Source organism: Armigeres subalbatus, chromosome 2 (assembly GCF_024139115.2).
Source record: "Armigeres subalbatus isolate Guangzhou_Male chromosome 2, GZ_Asu_2, whole genome shotgun sequence".
In the NCBI taxonomy this organism is placed as follows: Eukaryota; Metazoa; Arthropoda; class Insecta; order Diptera; family Culicidae; genus Armigeres; species Armigeres subalbatus.
The window spans coordinates 37,477,885-37,499,258 of record NC_085140.1 but is presented as its reverse complement, the minus strand read 5'-3'; the positions used below and the strand labels follow the sequence as shown (position 1 = coordinate 37,499,258).

General features: G+C 39.1%; 1 long non-coding RNA gene across 1 annotated transcript; it reads left to right on the top strand.

Moving 5' to 3' along the window:
• The first annotated feature begins 5,815 nt into the window (after positions 1–5,815).
• On the top strand, positions 5,816–7,211 carry LOC134214265 (uncharacterized). The gene is made up of 4 exons (XR_009979719.1): positions 5,816–6,111; positions 6,180–6,247; positions 6,305–6,376; positions 6,457–7,211. It is a non-coding gene; the product is annotated as an uncharacterized LOC134214265 (long non-coding RNA).
• The last annotated feature ends 14,163 nt before the right edge of the window (positions 7,212–21,374 follow it).

Genomic DNA, 21,374 nt, shown 5'->3' with positions numbered 1-21,374 from the left:
AGTATATACAAATAATAACATTCCCGGAATATTTACGGCGCCATACACGAGTTCAGATATTGGAGGTCTAAAAGACCAACATAGTGATTCATGGATTCTGAAGCTTGTTTGTTAGTTGGAGAACCGTCATGGAACATCATTACACCATTATATAAAAATCTTGTTAGTTGGAATTGCTCAAATGGACATCATTACGTACACAATACATAAGTACGAAAAAAAACCTGTTATTGTGATCACAAACATCGCATCCACAATTTTTTCGTTCCTTTTATCATCTATAGTGTTATAGAGGGTCCCTCCTTAGCCGTGCGGTAAGACGCGCGGCTACAAAGCATGACCATGCTGAGGGTGGCTGGGTTCGATTCCCGGTGCCGGTCTAGACAATTTTCGGATTGGAAATTGTCTCGACTTCCCTGGGCATAAAAGTATCATCGTGCTAGCCTCATGATATACAAATGCAAAAATGGTAACCTGGCTTAGAAACCTCGCAGTTAATAACTGTGGAAGTGCTTAATGAACACTAAGCTGCGAGGCGGCTCTGTCCTAATGTGGGGATGTAATGCCAATTAGAAGAAGAAGAAGAAGAAGAAGAAGTGTTATAGAATAAAGCTTGGTACCACGGCGTCTTTTGATGACCGGCTGGGCTATACATGTGAATTATTGCTACTCCATAATCGATCAGAATTAGAGTAAGTTGCACCCTGAAGGCGTTGGTACTCTCATACTTACTTGTTTCATACTTATTATACATATTATATATTTTATACGATATGTTTTCCCAAGTGTTTACCATTTCTATACGTATTGAAACCACCAAGGGGTATCATGAGATGACAGTCTAACCAATAAATGAGGATTGCGTACCAAGAACTGAATAAAGCTCGCAATACATTTAATCGACAATATAATTGGTTTCAGTATTGCACGGAAGTGGATGTTACTAAGACTAACATTTATATGTAAGAGTAAAGTAATTTACGTATGAATAATATTACAAAATTTCATTTCAAATGCTTTTCTCCATACTTATCCCAAAATGAATTAAATGTAATAGCTAAATCATGTTGCTAAAAAAATCTCTCTCAGTTCCTCTGCAACCATTTGATGTGATTCTGCGAGATCGTCAACAGAAGGCGTTTCAGTAAAACTTTCGAATCGACATGTTAAGCTCTGGTGCACTGCTGCAAACATGCAGCACACTAGGAGTAAACTTTTTGAAAGCAGTGTACCAAAAGGAATCAATAGTTAAGTTTCTCAATAATAATCTTCTTCATCGAAAAAATATTTAGTAGACAGGTAACAGGTCATTGTGTTTTTTTTTCGAGAAATGCTCTCATTATTGATGAAATTTGTGTAAGGTGGTTATTCACAAAGTGCGTGACGAATAATAAAAAAAACTAGAGGTTCATTACAAGAAGTGGCGAAGAGGAGAGGGGTGTTGAAAATAGTAATTGTACGTACTATATCGATCTTCCCTAGATGTCCTTCACCATACAATTTTTTGGCGGTAAATTCATGCTAGACCATCGTACATCTTCTTGTTGATCGATTTGAATATAAAGAATTGAACTCATGGACAATTTGTATTGTCGTACATGTTCAACGAATTCTACAATGTGTCTATAATGGTGTAACGAAGTCCAGTAGAGCTATTCCAACTCATAAAAATAGATGGATGACGTAGATCTTCATGTTGATCGATTTGAGTATTGAGATCTGTGTGGGGTTTGAGTAAGTTACCATCAGCGTGTGATTAAATATTACCACCTCAGCGTGTCAATCGCTAAGCAGCAAGCCATAACTTGGGGCTTCTTGTCAGATCTCCGTGGCGTGCACACGCACCGACGGAGAGCTGCTGTCATCGCATTTCGCTCCAGCCATTTGGAGCCACACATTTTGGCGATCCTGCCAGGTTGTTTTTTGTATCCTGACGCTGATTTCAAAAGGTAAGTTGAATTCAAGTGTTTAATGTTCGAAAAATACAGTATTTAATGGTTTGGAAAAAAATTATTGTATTGCAATGAAGCGCGTCTGGAAGACCGTTGGAAAATGGATTGTGGTTTGGAAAATCACAAAGCGCGTCGGGATGACCGCTGGAAAAAAGATTGTGGTTTGGAAAATCACAAAGCGCGTCGGGACGACCGCTGGAAATGGATTGTGGTTTGGAAAATCACAAAGCGCGTCGGGACGACCGCTGGAAATGGATTGTGGTTTGGAAAACCACAAAGCGCGTCGGGATGACCGCTGGAAAAAAGATTGTGGTTTGGAAAATCACAAAGCGCGTCGGGATGACCGCTGGAAAATGGATTGTGGTTTGGAAAATCACAAAGCGCGTCGGGACGACCGCTGGAAATGGATTGTGGTTTGGAAAATCACAAAGCGCGTCGGGACGACCGCTGGAAATGGATTGTGGTTTGGAAAACCACAAAGCGCGTCGGGATGACCGCTGGAAAAAAGATTGTGGTTTGGAAAATCACAAAGCGCGTCGGGATGACCGCTGGAAAATTGATTGTGGATTGGAAAATCACAAAGCGCGTCGGGACGACCGCTGGAAATGGATTGTGGTTTGGAAAATCACTAGGCGCGTCTGGATGACCGCTGGAAAATGGATTGTGGTTTGGAAAACCACAAAGCGCGTCGGAACGACCGTTGGATAATGGATTGTGGTTTGGAAAATCACAAAGCGCGTCTGGAAGACCGCTGGAAAATGGATTGTGGTTGGGAAATCACAAAGCGTGCCAGGAAGACCGATGGTAAATTGGTTCTGGTTTGGAAATTCACAAGATGCGTCTGAAAAACCGCTGTAAAATAGTTTATGATTTGGTAAATCATAAAGCGCGGCTGGGAGACTGCCGAAAAAAGGGTTGCCGATCTAGAAAATTCCAGGATAAGTCCTGGAAGATAGATTTTGGTTAAAATAATTTTAATTTAAAATTTATGCCATTAACAGTATACATGAGACCACAAGTTAAGCTTATTCTAACGGAATCTGAGACATGTGGAGAACCATCATAAGCCACAAAGTTGTTTGGAAGGCGAAACACATTATCTTGAAGTTTATTTTGGGATTCACTGACTTAGTAGTCATATCGGAATTGCCCGTTGGATAAGATATCCGAAATTCATGAAGTTTAAAAAAACGTTGCCAGCTTTAAAAAAAACTAGAGTTTGGAGTGGTTGGCTAATAGTACTAGTTAACATAAGTCTAAAATTGAAGTATAGATTCTCTATCTTTTTTAAATAAATATCATTTTCAAGGCGATTGTTCGGAAGTTCAACATCGACATGTTGAAGGTCAGCTAGACGGTGTTACCACAGATAACAGATATTTAAGCTAGAACAAATTTTATTGAAAACCCTGTGTAAACTTTTGAATTGATATACGTTGGCCCACTACTGCCATCTACTCAACTGATTGCGGCAGTACATACGGACGCAGCTGATTAACAACCGTCGAACGCAGCCAATGGATTTGACAGCCGCATTCGGGCTGCGTTTTCAATAACAATGATCCTTGCGCCATCTCCAATCGATTGCTAAAAGCGGTACCAATTTAAAATACATTTGAATTAACGGTTGCCGATGTTCACACACGTTTCGGATGCCAGCCCCAATATCTGTTATCTGTGGTGTTACCATACACGAGGCTGATAGTTGGATTCATTCGGCAGAATAAGTTATTTACATTATTGCTGCAATCCATAATGTATCTTGAGAGATCAATATCATAACACTAGGTACCAACTTAGATTATCATTTAAACGAGACATTCAATTGACTTCAGTATAGTTGTGCTTCGATTGAAAATCCCAATGTTAAGACAAGTTTATTTTGGAGTTCAGTTTTCAAATGCATTAATCGGTTTTCCAAATGCAATATGTTCAATGTTCATCACCGTCTCGCAAAAATAAGTTTGAAGAAAAAAAACACTGCTTCCTATGCTAGAGGATTTTTTTTTTGTTCCTTTTTTGCGAGAGAAGAAGGGGAATGTGGGGTTTGAGTAAGTTACCATCAGCGTGTGATTAAATATTACCACCTCAGCGTGTCAATCGCTAAGCAGCAAGCCATAACTTGGGGCTTCTTGTCAGATCTCCGTGGCGTGCACACGCACCGACGGAGAGCTGCTGTCATCTCATTTCGCTCCAGCCATTTGGAGCCACACAATCTGTATTCGTGGACAGTTTGGAGTGTCGTCGATGTTCAACGAGTTCTGTAATGTATCTATAATGGTGTATCGAAGTCCCGTGGAGCTATTTCCACTCATAGAAATAGTGGAGACCTCAAAGATCTTCGTGTTGATCGATCTGAATATTGGGATCTGAGCTCAAAGACAGTTTGGAGTGTCGTATATGTCGAGCGAATTCTGTGGCGTGTCACTAATAGTGTAACCAAATCCCGTGGAGCTATTACAACTCATAAAAATAGTTGAGACATCGAAGATCTCTATGTGGGTCGTTTTGAATATTCTGATCTGTACTCATGGATAGTTTGGAGTATAACAGATGTTCAACGAATTCTGTTATGTATTTATAATGGTTTAATGAAGTCTCATGGAGCTATTCCAACTCATAAAAATAGTGGGGACATCAAAAGTCTTCCAGTTGATCGATTTGGGATAGGGATCGAATAGGGATCTGAGCTTGTTTGGAGTTTGGAGTGTCGTACATGTTCAACGAATTCTGTGGTGTATACCTTACTGTGTACCGAAGTTCCGTGGAGCTATTCCATCTCGTAAAAATAGTTTAGACATCGGAGATCTTCATGTTGATCGTTTTGAATATTAGGATCTGCGCTCAAAGACAGTTTGGAGTGTCGTAGATGTCAAACGAATTCTGTGATGTGTCTATAATGGTGTCACGAAATCCCGTGGAGCTATTCCAACTCATAAAACTAGTGGGGACATCGAAGATCTGCATGTTGATCGATTTGAATATTAAGACCTGTACTCAAGGATAGTTTGGAGTGCCATAGATGTCGAACGAACTCTGGTGTGCCTGTAATGGTGTTACGAGGTATCGCGGAGCTATTCCACCTCATAAAACTAGTGGGGACATCGAGGATCTCTATGTTGATCGATTTGAATATTAGGATCTGTACTCAAAGATAGTTTGGAGTGTCGTAGATGTCGAAAGAATTCTGTGGTGTGTCTGTAATGATGTTACGAGGTATCCTGGAGCTATTCCAACTCATAAAACTAGTGGGGACATCGAAGAGCTGCATGTTGATCGATTTGAACATTAGGATCTGTACTCAAGGAAAGTTTGGAGTGTCGTAGATGTCGAACGAATTCTGTGGTGTGTCTGTAATGATGTTACGAGGTATCCTGGAGCTATTCCAACTCATAAAACTAGTGGGGACATCGAAGATCTGCATGTTGATCGATTTGAATATTAGGATCTGTACTCAAGGAGAGTTTGGAGTGTCGTAGGTGTCGAACGAATTCTGTGGAGTGTCTGTTATGGTGTTACGATGTATCCTGGAGCTATTCCAACTCATAAAACTAGTGAGGATATCGAAGATCTGCATGTTGATCGATTTGAACATTAGGATCTGTACTCAAGGAGAGTTTGGAGTGTCGTAGATGTCGAACGAATCATGTGGTGTGTCTGTAATTATATTACGAGGTATCTTGGAGCTATTTCAACTCATAAAACTGTAACCGATGGTTCCAAAATGATAATTTGCTGGCTCCACCACAAATCCTATATCCAACGCATTTACCCTATACTACACTTAACATACCAGTGAGTGACTGCTCTGAGAAACTCACTTAAGGTTTGACAGATGCAGCACTCACGCAGTTCAATTCCATTCAGTCCTTCTGATCGGTATTTATTCGTAGCGAGGTGGACGTGTTGCACAAAACAAACACTTGTAACAAAAAAATATATGACAACTAGGGGTCGCTATTATATCAAGACAAGATGATATGCAAAGGTGGAGGAGTATATGAATGTCAAACCTCGTATTTTTGTCACGAAGTTTGCGCTCCAAAATTACACTTCTTAAATGTTATAAAAGCTCAGCCGCAACTGAGAAAATTTCTTTTCTGTCGAAATAATCAGACGAATTAGTAGTGCGCGCCGTGTGTAAAATTATAGTTTAAAGGTTTTGTTGAAATTATTTGTAAAATTGTGCTTATTAATCTAAAGATGTGTTTTTTGTAAATTTTGCAGTGTAAAATCCTACTTAGTCTAATAGTACGGATAAATTAAAAAAAAGTGCTAAAGTCAAAAATAGTACGGTTAGTAAAACCACATGCAAAAAGTAACCTAAAAATAAATTGAAAATTGTATTTTAGTTAGTACGAATATTGTTTCAAAAGCGAATACTGTGAAATAAGTGCCTAAACGAAAATACATCCAAGAAAAAGGTAATTGTTAGATATACAAGTAAAAAGTTATTATAAAAAGGAAAATAGTCACACGATAGGGTACTAATGCCTCCTGGCAGGTCCGATCAGAGGACCTTTTTCTTTTGATCCTTTCGCACAGGCTGAGGCGTGCCACCCGGAGTTGCACGAGTCGCTAAAGTGTCCCGATCTGCGCACGAAACACCAGTGATTCGTCATCTGTAAAGATTCGACAGAAAAGGGGACCTGTCACGTGCAAACACCGGGGCATCCAAGCAAACCACCATTTTGCATCCGCCATTGGAAGGTGGTATTTCGGAGTGCCATATCACCAGTGCCTGTCCAGTACCGTCGGCCATTTTGTAAGACCGAAGTCAACGACCAGCTTCTAGACCACCCGTTTTGCCGGTGGCGAACCGTAATCAGACTCACGGACATCTGCCACGCCGGTGGCGAGCCGTCATCAGACACTCGGACATCTGCCACGCCGGTGGCGAACCATCATCAGACACTCGGACATCTGCCACGTCGGTGGCGAACCGTCATCAGACTCTCGGAGATCTGCCACGCCGGTTGCAAACCGTCATCAGAATCTCAGCCATCTGCCACGCCGGTTGCGAATTGTCATCAGCCTCACGGCCACCTACCACGCCGGTGGCGAACCGATAGCAACCTCTCGAGCCACTGCCTCGCCGGTGGTGAACCCCATCATCTGCTACAACCTACATCGACAACCTGCAATCAACGAGTCGCTTCGAGTTTCACCTGCGGCGAACCGTCCGTCGCGCTCCTTCATCGTAGTCGACCGCCAGCCACCAAGATCAACGAATCCAAGGGCTAGAGGCCCAGCATGCAAGTACCCTATCTAAAAATCAGAAGTGTTATGTACAAGACACAACCGCCCAACGTAAACTACGTAAGGCAGTTTTGTTCATTGAGGATTGTAGTGCCATCATGCATGAATATTTTTAGAAAATTCATTTGATTACTTATGTCACTGGTTTCGAACAAAACTAGCGTATCTTAAGATATGAAAATTGTTGGATACGACAATTGTTTAAAAAATTTACTATGAAAACCCAAATTTAGTCCTCAGTGGCAATGATGCCTTTCTTGGATCCGAATTGCCTACATTTGGGTTTTGAAGCATTTGATGAAATATTTCAATAGAAGAAGCCCTAGGGAAGCATTCTCTTTTCCGTTTGCAACATTTATTATTCAGAAACATTCCAATCATAGGCATATCTTGTTTTTCGTGCATCACTAGAAATCATAAAATGTCAATCATGTACCAAATCCCAATTAATTTGTTTGTGCTGCGCGCGAGTAGTAAACGTTGCGGACGGGAAAAGATAGTGTGTGTGTTATTACATTCTAACTCCTACTGTCTGGCAGTGTTGGTAAAATCTCAAAATCTCAAATCTCATCGTCGATTCAAACCATGCGTGAGTCAAATCCCATCAGAATTATGACCGAAAGATTTGCTCATGATTTGAATCGCAATTTGCATCATTGCATGATATTTACGTGTTCTTCATTGTTGAATGCATTGAATTGACTATTTTTCGTCTAAAACAATGGCTAATAATTATATATAAACAAAACATACGTCTCGATTGCGTTTTGACGCTTTTTAGAACGAAATCATTTGTCGGTGAGTGTGAGCGAAGCGATGCGATTCTGGCCGAGAAACTCAAGCGCGATGCTTCCCCTACAGAATCGCAGGCGAGTTAGCTCGTGTATGAAACCTCGATGATTCAGATTTGAGTATGATTCTACCAATACTGAGTGCCATTATGGATAAAATATTCGTGCAAACATTTGATTAATATCATTGCAAGACTTTTGAATCAGGGAGCAAGAAGGTGATAGCTCTATTGTATCTCATATAGCCTGTTTCAAGAACGTATGCGTTCCGAAGCTTTTGTCGTGTACAATAAGTACCATTATTGCACCCACGTATTATAAACATATCTTAAGTGCATTCACACTTCCTGAATCAAAGTTAAATCCTTCTGATTCAGGCGCGCATTTAATTGGACAAAATATTATTAGGCCGATATAATTTTTTTTTAAATATGTCTCACCCACATTGTTATTTTGCTCAAAAATAACAACTTGAGGGGCAACAAAAAAATTTCCGATAAATTTTGAGAACTTTCAAAACATTCTTTAACAAATCCGAGGAGTTTTTTTTTATTTTATTTTTTTCCATTTTAATATTTATTTTTTACTAGCAGACCCGTCGAACTTTGCTTCGCCTAAAATTGATTTATTCTTTGATTAATTCTCGAGTTATGCAGACATTTTTGGTTCATTTGTATGGGAGCCCCCCTTTCCAGAAGGGGGAGGCGTTGCAAACCACCACAGAAACATGTCTTCTCTTAAAAAACCTCCACACGCCAGATTTGTTTCCATTTGCTTGATCTCGAGTCAGTGGCGTAGCCACCGGGGTGGTTTTGGGCATAAACCCCCCCCCAAAGACAAAATTTTTAGAAGAATTTTTTTTTTAGCGAAAAAAAATGTTCAGAAAACCCCCCCCCAGACCAATTTTCTGGCTACGCCACTGTCTCGAGTTATGATGAAATTGGTGTTTCATTTGTATATGAGCAAGGTTTCAAAGAGGAGAGGGGTCTCTAACCATCTTAGGAACCTTCCCCGGCCCCAAAAACTTCTGCATTCAAATTTTCATGCCGCTCGATTTAGTAGAAGAAGAAGAAGATTACCTCCTCCCCCTTGACTTTGCGGAGACCATAATTTTTAATAAATATGGGTAACGGCAGTGTTGTGCTTAATCATTATCAGACGATCATGATTGCAATTTTCATGTGAAAACTTCTCACGTGAAAACAGTAGGCAAGTTGTCGCCGGCGACAACTTCTCAAATTTTGTACTCAAACGATAATAAACACAGAATTTTCATTCAATCATTAATCTTCACTAATAATAGCTAATTGTCAACAGTCCCGTTTTATCTTCTATTTGGCGTCATAGCTTCATGCTAGTAAGGAAAAAGAGTTCAAAATGTAACGGTAAATGCTTCAAATCAAGATCCGATTTTCAAACGATTCTTAATCGCTGGCGAGTTTTAATCACTTGATAATTTAAAAGTAAAATCGCCGGTGAGTTTGATCATTCTCGATTTTTCGAAAATTTGATTTTTCCCAACCCTGGGTAACGGCCTTATTAGTTTTCAGTTTGCAAAAAAAAAATGCATTTTTTTTGTTTTTTAATATAAATTGATTGCATTACTAGCAAGGGCATTGGCATTGATAACAATTGATCGTCTCATGCCTGCACAAACATGCCCCTATCTGGATCACTTTTTAAACAGTATGCACTATAGATAGTGGAATATATAGATGAGCGAAGATAAATCCTCTGTCTCCAAACGAACTGTCAAACGTGTCTCCAAACGAGCACGATTTCAATGGAAACGTTAAGGGCTGTGACGTCATATGCGCGTGTGCACGGGCAAAAAAATCGACTCAGCCATGCTTTCGCTCATCTATAGATTCTACTATCTATAGTATGCACTAGATTAAGAATTTTTGTTACATTTGTTTCGAGCGCGGTCACTGGTCCGGCTCCATTGTTCTACTTTTTGTGCGAAACACCGCACAAAAAGGAGAGTCCAAAAGCCAACCGCACTGAACGGCGACGGCCGAAACGAGACTCTTGCGGACAAGAAAAGGGGTTGCTGCCGAAATGATCCGATACCCTATTTTAACATTCATAGCCCAAAGTTTCAATATAATTGACAAATTGGTAGAGAATTTCCGAATCGATTGATATATAAATCTCAAAAATCCATCGGAAGATAAAGGCGCTATTAAAGTTCAAAATCTTACATGATTTCGTGACGGTCTCGAATTTGGAAATTTTCATTTGTCACCCTGTATCCGAATCTTCCCCTTAGACGTAGTTTACGTCAAAAGTGTGACTAATTAGGGCCCAATGAGGGCAAATAAATCATAAACTATGAAATCCAATTGAGCAGGTTGTAGCGATTCATTTACAAACGCACATCCCTGGAGCAATAAGGCATTTTTGCAATTTTTTATTGTTTTCGTAAGCTTCGGACTCACAGAGGAGTCTTCAAGCCTCGTCTTCTGATTAATATTCAGAAATTGATTTTCTTTTGGCTTTTGAGAATTTTTCACGGTGTAAAACCTTTGCATTTCACACAGTCAAGAAAACTGGCACCCCTATTCTACACGTGTTCCGCTTCAACAGTGTTCCTCTCTCTGGTAGGTACAAGTCATAAGGACTGACCAGTTCATGAACGAAACGGTAAGTTGGTGAATTAACGACCCTGAATGAAATTATCCCCACCCAGTAAGCTAGCGAGTTTCAAAACTAGTGGGGTCATCAAAGATCTGCATGTTGATCGATTTGAATATTAGGATCTGTACTCAAGGATAGTTTGGAGTGCCGTAGATGCCGAACGACTTCTGTGGTGTGTCCGTAATGGTGTAATGAAGAACCGTGGAGCTGTCCCAACTCATAAAAATAGTGGGGACATCGTAGATCTTTTTGTTGACCGATTTGAATATTAAGATCTGAGTTCAAGAATTGTTTGGAGTATCTTAGGTATTGAAAAAGATCTGTTATACTGCAGGACAGGTGCGAGATATTATCATAAAGCATTTCAATTTCAATTATATATTCAGAATGTGGTAAAAAATTGTGTTGATTCCTTAGAACATCAAAATTAGAACTCAAGGATAGTTTGGATGCTCTAGATCATCCTAGTGACCATAACCTGACCTGGGCAATATTTTTCCTGGATGGAACAGTTAATTTTGAGCATTTTTGCTGAAGAAAGCAAGGCTCTATCTCTTAAAACTGATTTTTGACAACTGATTTTCGTCTTGGGTCATATATGACCCATCCGGATTGAATCGGTTAAGTACCACGGAGTTGAATATTAAGGAAGGTATTCCATGAGTCAGGAATTGTATGGATCTGTGACCATTGTACCTACACTGAAATCACAACTCCAATACTAATATTTTATGTGTGCTAGGCATTAAAAAGTAGATTGTAGATTGTAGATTATATAATTGGAAAAACCCTGCTTGATCCATCTAGCGGTGTTTGTGGCTTCCTCGTGCATTAGCTAAATAATATGACTGAAATTTCCTTAGTGTGTATGAAAATCGTATTTTGGCCATACATTTTGATCACATAGGCCAATCGGGTCAATGGGAAACGATTCCCCTTCGAATGTAACTTGACGCAAGCAAATCGGTTCAAGATAAGTTCCTAAAACATGAGTCAATTTAATTTTGCGCACATACATACACACACGCACATGCACACACAGACAGACATCAACTCAATGCGTCGAGCTGAGTCGATATACAATACTGTGGGTCTCCTGCCTTCTATCACAAAATCGCCTTTGTACTAAACTCATCTTAGACAGTTGAAGACATTCCACTAAAGAGCTTAAATATCTTGTCTCATCTTTCAGATAGTTTTTTTTTATCTAATAAAAATAAATAGTTTGCTTACGTTTTTCCATTAATTTGATCGTACGCTGCTTTGGATAAATTTGCAAAATCTAGTAGATCCTCTTGTATGACGCAAAACCACAAGCTCCTATATACAGTCAAAATCTGCTGAAAAAAATAATTTAGTGACGCATGAATATATACAATCCTACCGTCCACCTTCATTAATTCGGCCAGTTATGGTGTGATGCGTTTTTATCTTCTGTACCTTCCTCTGCCATTCTTGTTTGTTACGAAAGAATCTCGTTAGTTTATTTAGGTATATTGTACATAGATGGAATTTTCGTGCATAAATTGATAGACTGCAATTATTAGTCTGAAAGGTAAAAATCTTTGCTAGAACTATACTTAAGTTATAAATAACTACTAATCATACACAGATAAAAATATGTTGTGATTTTAAATGTAATTTCATGCACATATTTGGAGCATGCAAATAAACGTAACATTCAATCGATCTCACTACTCTTTTAAATCGAAATAAATTTAAACGGCGCTTCCTTGTAAAATTCAATCAAATTTAATTGAATATCGAATGTTAATTCGTTTGATGGGATAAGCTGCAATTTTACACGTCGTTGAATTTTCAAAATTATTTGCTGTGTATAACAAATGCATTATGTACATGAGTTTTTGTGTTAGCACACACAATTCAGATTGTAAATAAAATAAAGAGCTTCTCGCTAAATTTGCTTTTATATGGATAGTTTACTCAATTAGTTCACTCCTAGTGGTGCAAAGGACAGACTTGAAAGATCACCATCTTGGTTAATATCCAGCAATTGAATTAACCTGTTAGGCAAGGCTCAGGTTGGATTTCGGTTTTTATTTCTTTATGAAGCCATCATGACACTATGGGTCTGCCTCTGCTGCGATGTCCAGCTACATGTCTAATGCTTAGCTGCAGATCCCGTTTGCGCCCCTTCGCCCCCCTTTCGCTACAGAATTTCCGTTGTCCTTGGCACGCATGTCTCGAATACCCGAGTGCTTACAAGTTCTTCTCGAGCATGGTTCATGCTTCATGTCTAACATGGCCAAACGGTCGACAGATAGGATATGTTGAAAACCGTGCCCCGGCTCTCCGCATGACACCTTGTTGTAGTTCCCGGCGGAATTAGAACGAACCGGAGTGTTCGCCCGTTTTGCGTTTTGTTCGAGTGTTTTGCACACCATCCATCGTTGCTTTAATCAGTCTCTTAAGCTGTTCTCGTCCTTGTTTTTCTTTAGCTGTTGGATGGCATCCTTAGCTTCCCTCAAGAGGGTTGGCTGGTTACCATCGTCCAATGTCTCGAACCTCACTGCCTGTACTCTCAGCGCCATAGAAATGTTTCTTGAAGTGCTGCTTCTAACTTTCGATCACCTCACGTTCGTCCAATGTTTCCATCGACTTCATTCCACATACACGACGTTGCTCTCCTCTGTGTCATTAATGGCTACTTTAACTGTATTCCAGCAGTCCTCAAGAGGGGCCACATCGAGTTCAACCTCATCCGGAAACGTTGCCTCGAGGTGTTGCGCGATTATTGATGACAGATGGTTTTGAGCACAGTATAACCACAGAGAAACTAGAAAGTGGTCATAGTCGATATTAGCGCCACGATATGTCCTGACGTCGATAATGTCAGCCAAGTGCCGTTCATTAATCAGAACATGGTCGATTTGTGATTCCATCTACAGGGATGATCTCCCGGTACCGATAGGGAAGGCTGTGTTGGAAGTAGGTGTTGCGAATGCCATATTCTTGAAGACGGCGAAATCAATTAGTCGTAGGCCGTTTTCGTTCGTCAGCCGGTGAGCACCGAGCTATCCAATAGTCAGTATGAAATCCTCATTCTGGCCAACCTGAGCGAAAAAATCAATAAAACTCCTCGGATTTGTTAAAGACTGTTTTGAAAATCCTCAAAATTGCCCGAATTTTTTTTGTTGCCCCCTCAAAATAGGGGGGGGGGACATAATTGTTTTTAAATATTTGTATCGGCCTAATGTTAAATTGAATAAAGCTGTGAAACAGCATTGAAACAACAACTTTGAAGATTGAAACAACAGTAGGCACGATTTTTGGGACAACAATCGGAAAAGTACACACACTTAAATCATTTCACAGATTTCGGTGAATTTTGCTTTAATTTTCTGTGATTTTTCCTTTATTCAACTGTCAAATCCACCGAAAATCTGTTGAATTATTCACCGAACAGTTCTGCTGTTGAGATTTCGGTGAAATTTCCAACAAATCTGTGATTGATTTATTCTCTGATAAGTTCTCGGGTTATGCAGAAATTTCTATTCTATTTCATTTGTATGGGAGCCCCCCTTACCAAAGCGGGGAGGGGTTTCGAACCATCTTAAGAACCTTCCCCGGTCCCAAAAACTTCTGCATACAAATTTTCACGCCGATCGGTTCAGTAGTTTCCGAGTCTATAAGGTTCAGACAGACAGAAATTCATTTTTATGTATATAAGAAGAAGAAGAAGAAGAAGAGCAAGATTTAAAAAAAGAAGTAGTCCGTGCCCAATGATGGCAGCTTTGAAAATTTGCTGGCGCCAAATAGAAAAGTGCACCAAAAGTTTCTGCGAGCCGGGTCAATTCAAATTTCCGCCCTACCTCACACAAGACAGGGCATACGAATTGTGGTGACAAATAGGTCTTATGCTGAGGGCTAATGTGACAACAAAACGGATCATAGTAAACTCCCTGAAAAAGGCACAATACATGTGTCCGAAACGTCGGATGAAAACATAAAACCCCGTTTTTGACCCCAAAAGACTGAAAGCCAGTACCTCAAACGTCGCCATCCTAGTCTAATAAATTAGGAAAGGAAGCACTATAGTTAACATTATGTGCGCCACACACAAATATAATGATAGGATGTTTAAGCTATGACCATATATATGTATAATGATGGAAGATATTGTAGGATACTTAAGTATCGATGAATAAAAATATGTAATCGTAAAGTGTTTCTTATGAATTATCATAAAACGATGCTGGGTCATTAGGCCGAATGATCATTAGACCGAACGGTCATTAGGCCGAATGAGAACTGGGGAGTGAGAAGTGAGTAGTGCGAAAAGAGAAAGGAGTAGAACGGAAGAAGAATAAAAAAGGAAAAAGGAGGAATAAGTGAAAAGTAAGAAGAAAGAAGGAAGACGGATGAAGGAAAAAGGAAGAAGGAAGAAGGAAGAGGGAAGAAGGAAGAAAGAAGGAAGACGGGAGAAAGAAGAAAGAAGGTAGAAGGAAGAGCGTAGAAGAAAGATGGAAGAAAGAAGAAGGAAGGAAGAAAAAAGGAAGACGGAAGATGGAAAAAGGAAGAAGGATGAAGAAAGAAGGCCGAGGGAAAGAGGAAGAAAGAAGGAAACAGAAGAAGGAAGAAAGAAGAAGGAAGGTGAAAGAAGGTAGAAGAAAGAATGAAGAATAAAGAATAAAAAGAAGGAAGGAGGTAGAAGGGAGGAAAAAACGAAGAAGGAAAAACGAAGGAGAAAGAAGGAGGAAGAAAGAAGGAATAATTGAGATGGAAGAATAAAAAAAGGAAGAAACAAGAAGAAGAAAGAAGCAACAAGAACGAAATAAATGGGGCCCTCTTTAGCCGTGCGGTAAGACGCGCGGCTACAAAGCAAGACCATGCTGAGGGTGGCTGGGTTTGATTCCCGGTGCCGGTCTAGACACTTTTAGGATTGGAAATTGTCTCGACTTCCCTGGTCATAAAAGTATCATCGTGCTAGCCTCATGATATACGAATGCAAAAATAGTAACCTGGCTTAGAAACCTCGCAGTTAATAACTGTGGAAGTGCTCAATGAACACTAAGCTGCGAGGCGGCTTTGTCCCAGTGTGGGGATGTAATGCCAATAAGAAGAAAAAGAACGAAAGAAATAGAAAGGATAAAAGAAGAAGTAAGAAGGAAGAGAGAAGAAAGGAGAAAGAAAAAGGAAAAAAGAAGAAGAAAGTAGAAAGAAGAAGGATGGGAAGAACTAGAAAAAAAAAGGAAGGAAGAGGAAGAAGGAAGAAGGAAGAAAGAAGAAAGAAGAAGGAAGAAAAGAATAAGGAAAAAGGAAAAAGGAAGAAAGAAAAAAGTGGAAGGGAGAAGGCTGAGGGAAGGAGGAAGAAAGAAAAAAAGGGAGAAGGAAGAAGAGGGCAGCAGGCTGAGGGAAGGAGCAAGAAAGAAGAAATAAGAAGAAAGAAAGAAGAAAGAAAAAAAGAAATGTCCGTCTAGCTGGCAGGCCACTTATCATAAAATTGAAAATAAATACCTCTAAGTTGATGTACCAAATGCGTACCTATGCGTACCTCCGGGGATTTTGAACGTACCTCAATATTTCCTAGAAAATCAGTGGCCTGTAATAATCTTCGTAAAACTTCTCAATTTTATCGCTAATGTAATGTACCAAATACGTACCTTCCGGAATTATATTTGTTTTTCAACGTACCTCAAAATTTCCCATACTTTCTTATACTTAACTTTTCAAACCGCTTTATATGTTAGATAACTCTACGGAATCGGATTCCTTGGAAAATTCTAGGCCGGAAACATATATAAAACCTTATACTTAAGTTAAATAATGGCAGTTTTATACTAAAAAGCGTGATTTCGGGCCAAAAATCATATAAATACATTAGAAAACTCCTGAATATACACCAAAATATAAATAAGAGCTTACGCCTGAAAGTAGGAAATATACAGAACACGCAGATATTGTATAAAATGCATTTCCAACAATTTTCAATTCAAAACGAAATTAAAAATCGATATGATATACATATATAGTTCAAAAATGCATATCAATTAGGTACATTGCACAAATCGACCCCAAATGTCCTTCTGATCCTTCAAGGACATTCTCAGGTATCCCAAGTTTGTCGCAATTGCATAGCATGCTAACGTACCTCGATAAAAATAATTTTAATCAAATTATTTAATAAAAAGTCAATTATTCCAGATTAAATCCAATTAATTCGAATTTCTTTAAGTACATTGCACAAATCGACCCCAAATGACCTTCTGATCCTTCAAGGACATCCTCAGGTATCCCAAGATGGTCGCAATTGCATAGAATGCCAACGTACCTCGATAAAAATAATTTTAATCAAATTATTTAATAAAAAGTCAGTTATTCCAGATTAAATCCAATTAATTCGAATTTCTTTAGGTACTTTGCTCAAATCGACCCCAAATGTCTTTCTGATCCCTCAAGGACACTCTCAGGTATCCCAAGTTTGTCGCAATTGCATAGCATGCCAACGTACCTCGATAAAAATAATTTTAAAAGACATTTGGGGTCGATTTGTGCAATGTACTTAAAGAAATTCGAATTAATTGGAATTAATATGGAATAATTGACTTTTTATTAAATAATTTGATTAAAATTATGTTTATCGAGGTACGTTGGCATGCTATGCAATTGCGACAAACTTGAGATACCTGAGAATGTCTTTGAGGGATCAGAAAGACATTTGGGGTCGATTTGTGCAATGTACTTAAATAAATTCGAATTAATAGGATGAAATCTGGAATAATTGACTTTTTATTAAATAATTTGATTACAATTATTTTTATCGAGGTACGTTGGCATGCTATGCAATTGCGACAAACTTGGGATACCTGAGAATGTCCTTGAAGGATCAGAAGGACATTTGGGGTCGATTTGTGCAATGTACCTAATTGATATGCATTTTTGAACTATGTATGTATATCTTATCGGTTTTTAATTTCGTTTTGAATTGAAAATTGTTGGAAATGCATTTTATACAATATCTGCGCGTTCTGTATATTGCCTACTTTCAGGCGTAAGCTCTTATATATATTTTGGTGTGTATTCAGGAGTTTTCTAATGTATTTATATGATTTTTGGCCCGAAATCACGCTTTTTAGTATAAATTTGCCATTATTTAACTTAAGTATAAGGTTTTATATATGTTTCCGGCCTAGAATTTTCCAAGGAATCCGATTCCGTAGAGTTATCTAACATATAAAGCGGTTTGAAAAGTTTAGTATAAGAAAGTATGGGAATTTTTGAGGTACGTTGAAAAACGAATATAACTCCGGAAGGTACGTACTTGGTACATTATTTTCAATTTGATGATAAGTGGCCTGCCAGCTAGACGGACATAAGGACGGAATAACGGAATAAGGAAAAAGAAAGAATCGAAGGAAAAAGGAAGAAGGAAAAAAGTGGAAGGAAGAAGGCTGAGGGAAGGAGGAAGAAAGAAGATGGAAAAAAGACGAAGAAAAAAGAAGCAGGAAGAAAGTAGAAGAAAGGAGAAAGAAGGGAAAATAAATAAAGAAGAAGGAATGAAGAATAAGGAATAAAAAGAAGGGAGAAAAATGCGAAGAAGGAAAAATGAAGGAGGAAAAAGGTAGAAGATAGAAGAAATAACTTAGATGAAAGAAGAAAGAAGCAACGGAAAGAAAGAAAAAGAAAGTAGGATAAAAGAAGAAGGAAGAAGGGAGAAAGAAGTAAGAAAAGGGAAAAAAGTAGAAGGATTTAGAAAGAAGAAGGGTGGGAAAGACAAGAAAAATAAAGAAGGAAGAGCAAGAACAGAGAAGGTAGAGGAAGAAGAAAAAGAAGAAGGAAGAACTAAGAAAGAAGAAGAATGAAGGAAGAAAGCAGGAAGAGGAAGAAGGAAGTAGAAGGAAGAAATGAGAAGAAATATGAGCATGAGCATGAGATGACCGTACAATTCGTAGTTCACTTGTCATAAGACGAGTTTGTACAATCCCATTGAATTCCACCACTTAATTGTATCTTGACAGATACGTATTTCGACCTCAACATTAAGGCCGTCTTCAGTGTCTCGTACTTGTACAAACTCGTCTTATGACAAGTGAAGACATTCCACTAAAAAGCACAAAATAATTTTCTTAACAATTCGTAGTTGCTACTCCGTGATTGACCACAGGGAACCAACAGATGGTGAAGGAAGAAGGGAGAAGAAATAAGTAACAAAGTAGAAAGAAGAGCGAAAAAGAAAAAAAGGAAGAAGAAGGAAAAAGAAGACAGGTAGAAGAAGGAAGATGCAAGAAAAGAGAAGGAAGAAGGAGTAAGGTGAAGAAAGAACTCATTTTCCACTTCTTGCTTCTTTTTGCTAATTCGGCTTTTTGCTAATGATCATTCGGCCCAATGACCTTCGGCCTAATGGCCTGGCACCTCACAAAACATAACACATCAAAAAACATATATGAAATTCCAGGACTTGTTCAGCATTGTTCAGTAGAGCCGAGCCTGCCCGGGCTGAAAGTCTCTCTAATAAAGACAAAAGACATTGTTTGATTTATACGTTTTTACTTAGTGAACCTTGATTGCATAATGTGAATTATAGAAATATGTCGACATCACATGTGCTTCCCAGACGGTCAGCTACTGTGGCGGCCCACAATACTGCACACATTGCTCATAGGTAGGTATTCCGCTTGCTTTCACTATATGAAGGACAAACCTCCGTTAGAATGCAATCAACAGTGAGACGAAACGAATCAATGCCAATAGGCCACCGGTACAACGATCTTCAACCATATCATTGATGGAGTGCAACCGAAAACGAACAAAAAAGAAAGAATCTCATTAACGTGATCGAAGGGTAGTTCGCTTGAATTTTTGTTATGTCATCTCCTTTTCGTTCGATGAAGACGGTTAAAATTGTGCTCGTAAGACATTGGCTAGACAGCTCAAGTGAATCGGGCAAGTCTCTTTACTTGAAAGCGAGAGAATTTAATTTAATCTTTGTCCTCTAATAACTTTCAATTCAGTTCAATTACTCCTATTATCCGCTTTTACACACTTGTTCATTTGAGCTCAACCGTGAATAGTTCATAGGCCACTTTTTAGTAGTAAGTCATCGCTTATAAAAACTATACCATTTCTAAAGAAGAGAACGCTCCTTAGAAAGCTACGAAGCAACGAAGTGTTCAACTTGTTCAACAGAAAACATTACCCGGCTTGGGAAACCTATTATCATAGTAATCGATCTAGAAGGGCGAACTGGGGAGGCAGATATAACTTACATATGATCCACTTATTCTAATAACTATTCATTAATACAAATTCTTCTGCGAACTAGTTCCACAATCCTATTCCATTGAACTCAACTCCGCACTTTACCGATCAGTCGTTGATCACCTTTCCAGCTGGAAAAGCATTCTCTGTCGCTACTATGCCGTTATCACTACCCAGTTTTGACAAGTGCCCTCCGCGCTACGATTCCTATCAATGCACGCTGACGCCGTTCTTTCTTGCCAAAGCCAAGGATGAACTACACGAAGATACCACTACACGTGACCCATCCCTAGCTCAGATGCGGGATTTTATTGCCAAACACCCGCAAATACAGCGCTGTCGCACCGACGCCCTGTTCTTGTTGCGTTTTCTGCGAGCTCGTAAGTTCAATGTGACTGCTGCGTGTGAAATGTTGGAAAATTATCTGACTTGCTTCCAAAAGTGGCCCCATTGTTTCCGCGTCAGCGACTCCATGGCCACTTATGAGTTGTTAATTGGCGCGGGATATCTAATACCGCTGCGTTACGCGGCGGAAGGTCAGCTCGTTATCTTGTATCGACCGGCGGCGATAGACCTGGGATGGATGAGGCCGGAACACGTGCTTAGGCTGGGATCGATGTTGATTGAGTGTTACTTTGTGGAGGAGCAAATGCAAATCGGTGGCTTGGAGGTCATTTGTGATTTTCGGGATGTATCGTTTGCCTATTTTGGAATGTGGAGTATAATGGATTTGAAGCTGTTGATGGATTCAACTACTGGAGCGATGCCTATAAGAACGAAGCGAGTGCACATTTGGGGATTGCCAAAATTTGGAGCCACCTTAATTAGTACATGCTTAGCGATGGCACCGTTGAAGCATCAACAGAAGGTTAAGGTGAGTGTGATAAATGATGCTGCTGTAATGAAAAGAAAATCATTTTAAGCTTGTTTAGTCGAGTGTCTTCATTTGTCATAAGATGTGAGCTGCACATTTGGGGGTGGACAAAAGTATTCGTCACTTAAACGAATTTTGTTGATTTACGTATTTTTAACTATCAGGAAACACTGCAAATAGATGAAACTGTCATTTGCTATTCACTAGTGTTTACTTGACGTTGAATTTGGTTGTTTTATATCATATGTTGATATCCGAAGAAAGTGGGTAGAAACTACAGTGGAAGAAAGAAAAACCATTTTAAATTTATTCAATCAATTATTTTGTCTAAAATTGCCATGATTTGCCCAACATAGTGAAAAAAACAGATGTCGTTAAAGTTTGTACGACTACGAATTTGATGCGATAATGTTCTAGGTGTTATGTCTGTTTGTCAGTGGTTCAACATTGTGTGTAGGTATATTGTATATAGTGGGAAAAGATACAATCAGCCATGAAACAATCTGGTCATGTAAACACCGGGTGCGGGTAATACATGGTGAGTGAAATATTCCTTGTTTGAATATGAAATTTGTAACTTTCAGTGTACTCATCTGTAATTTTTAACTTTTAATGCACTTCATCTGACTGTACAAGAAA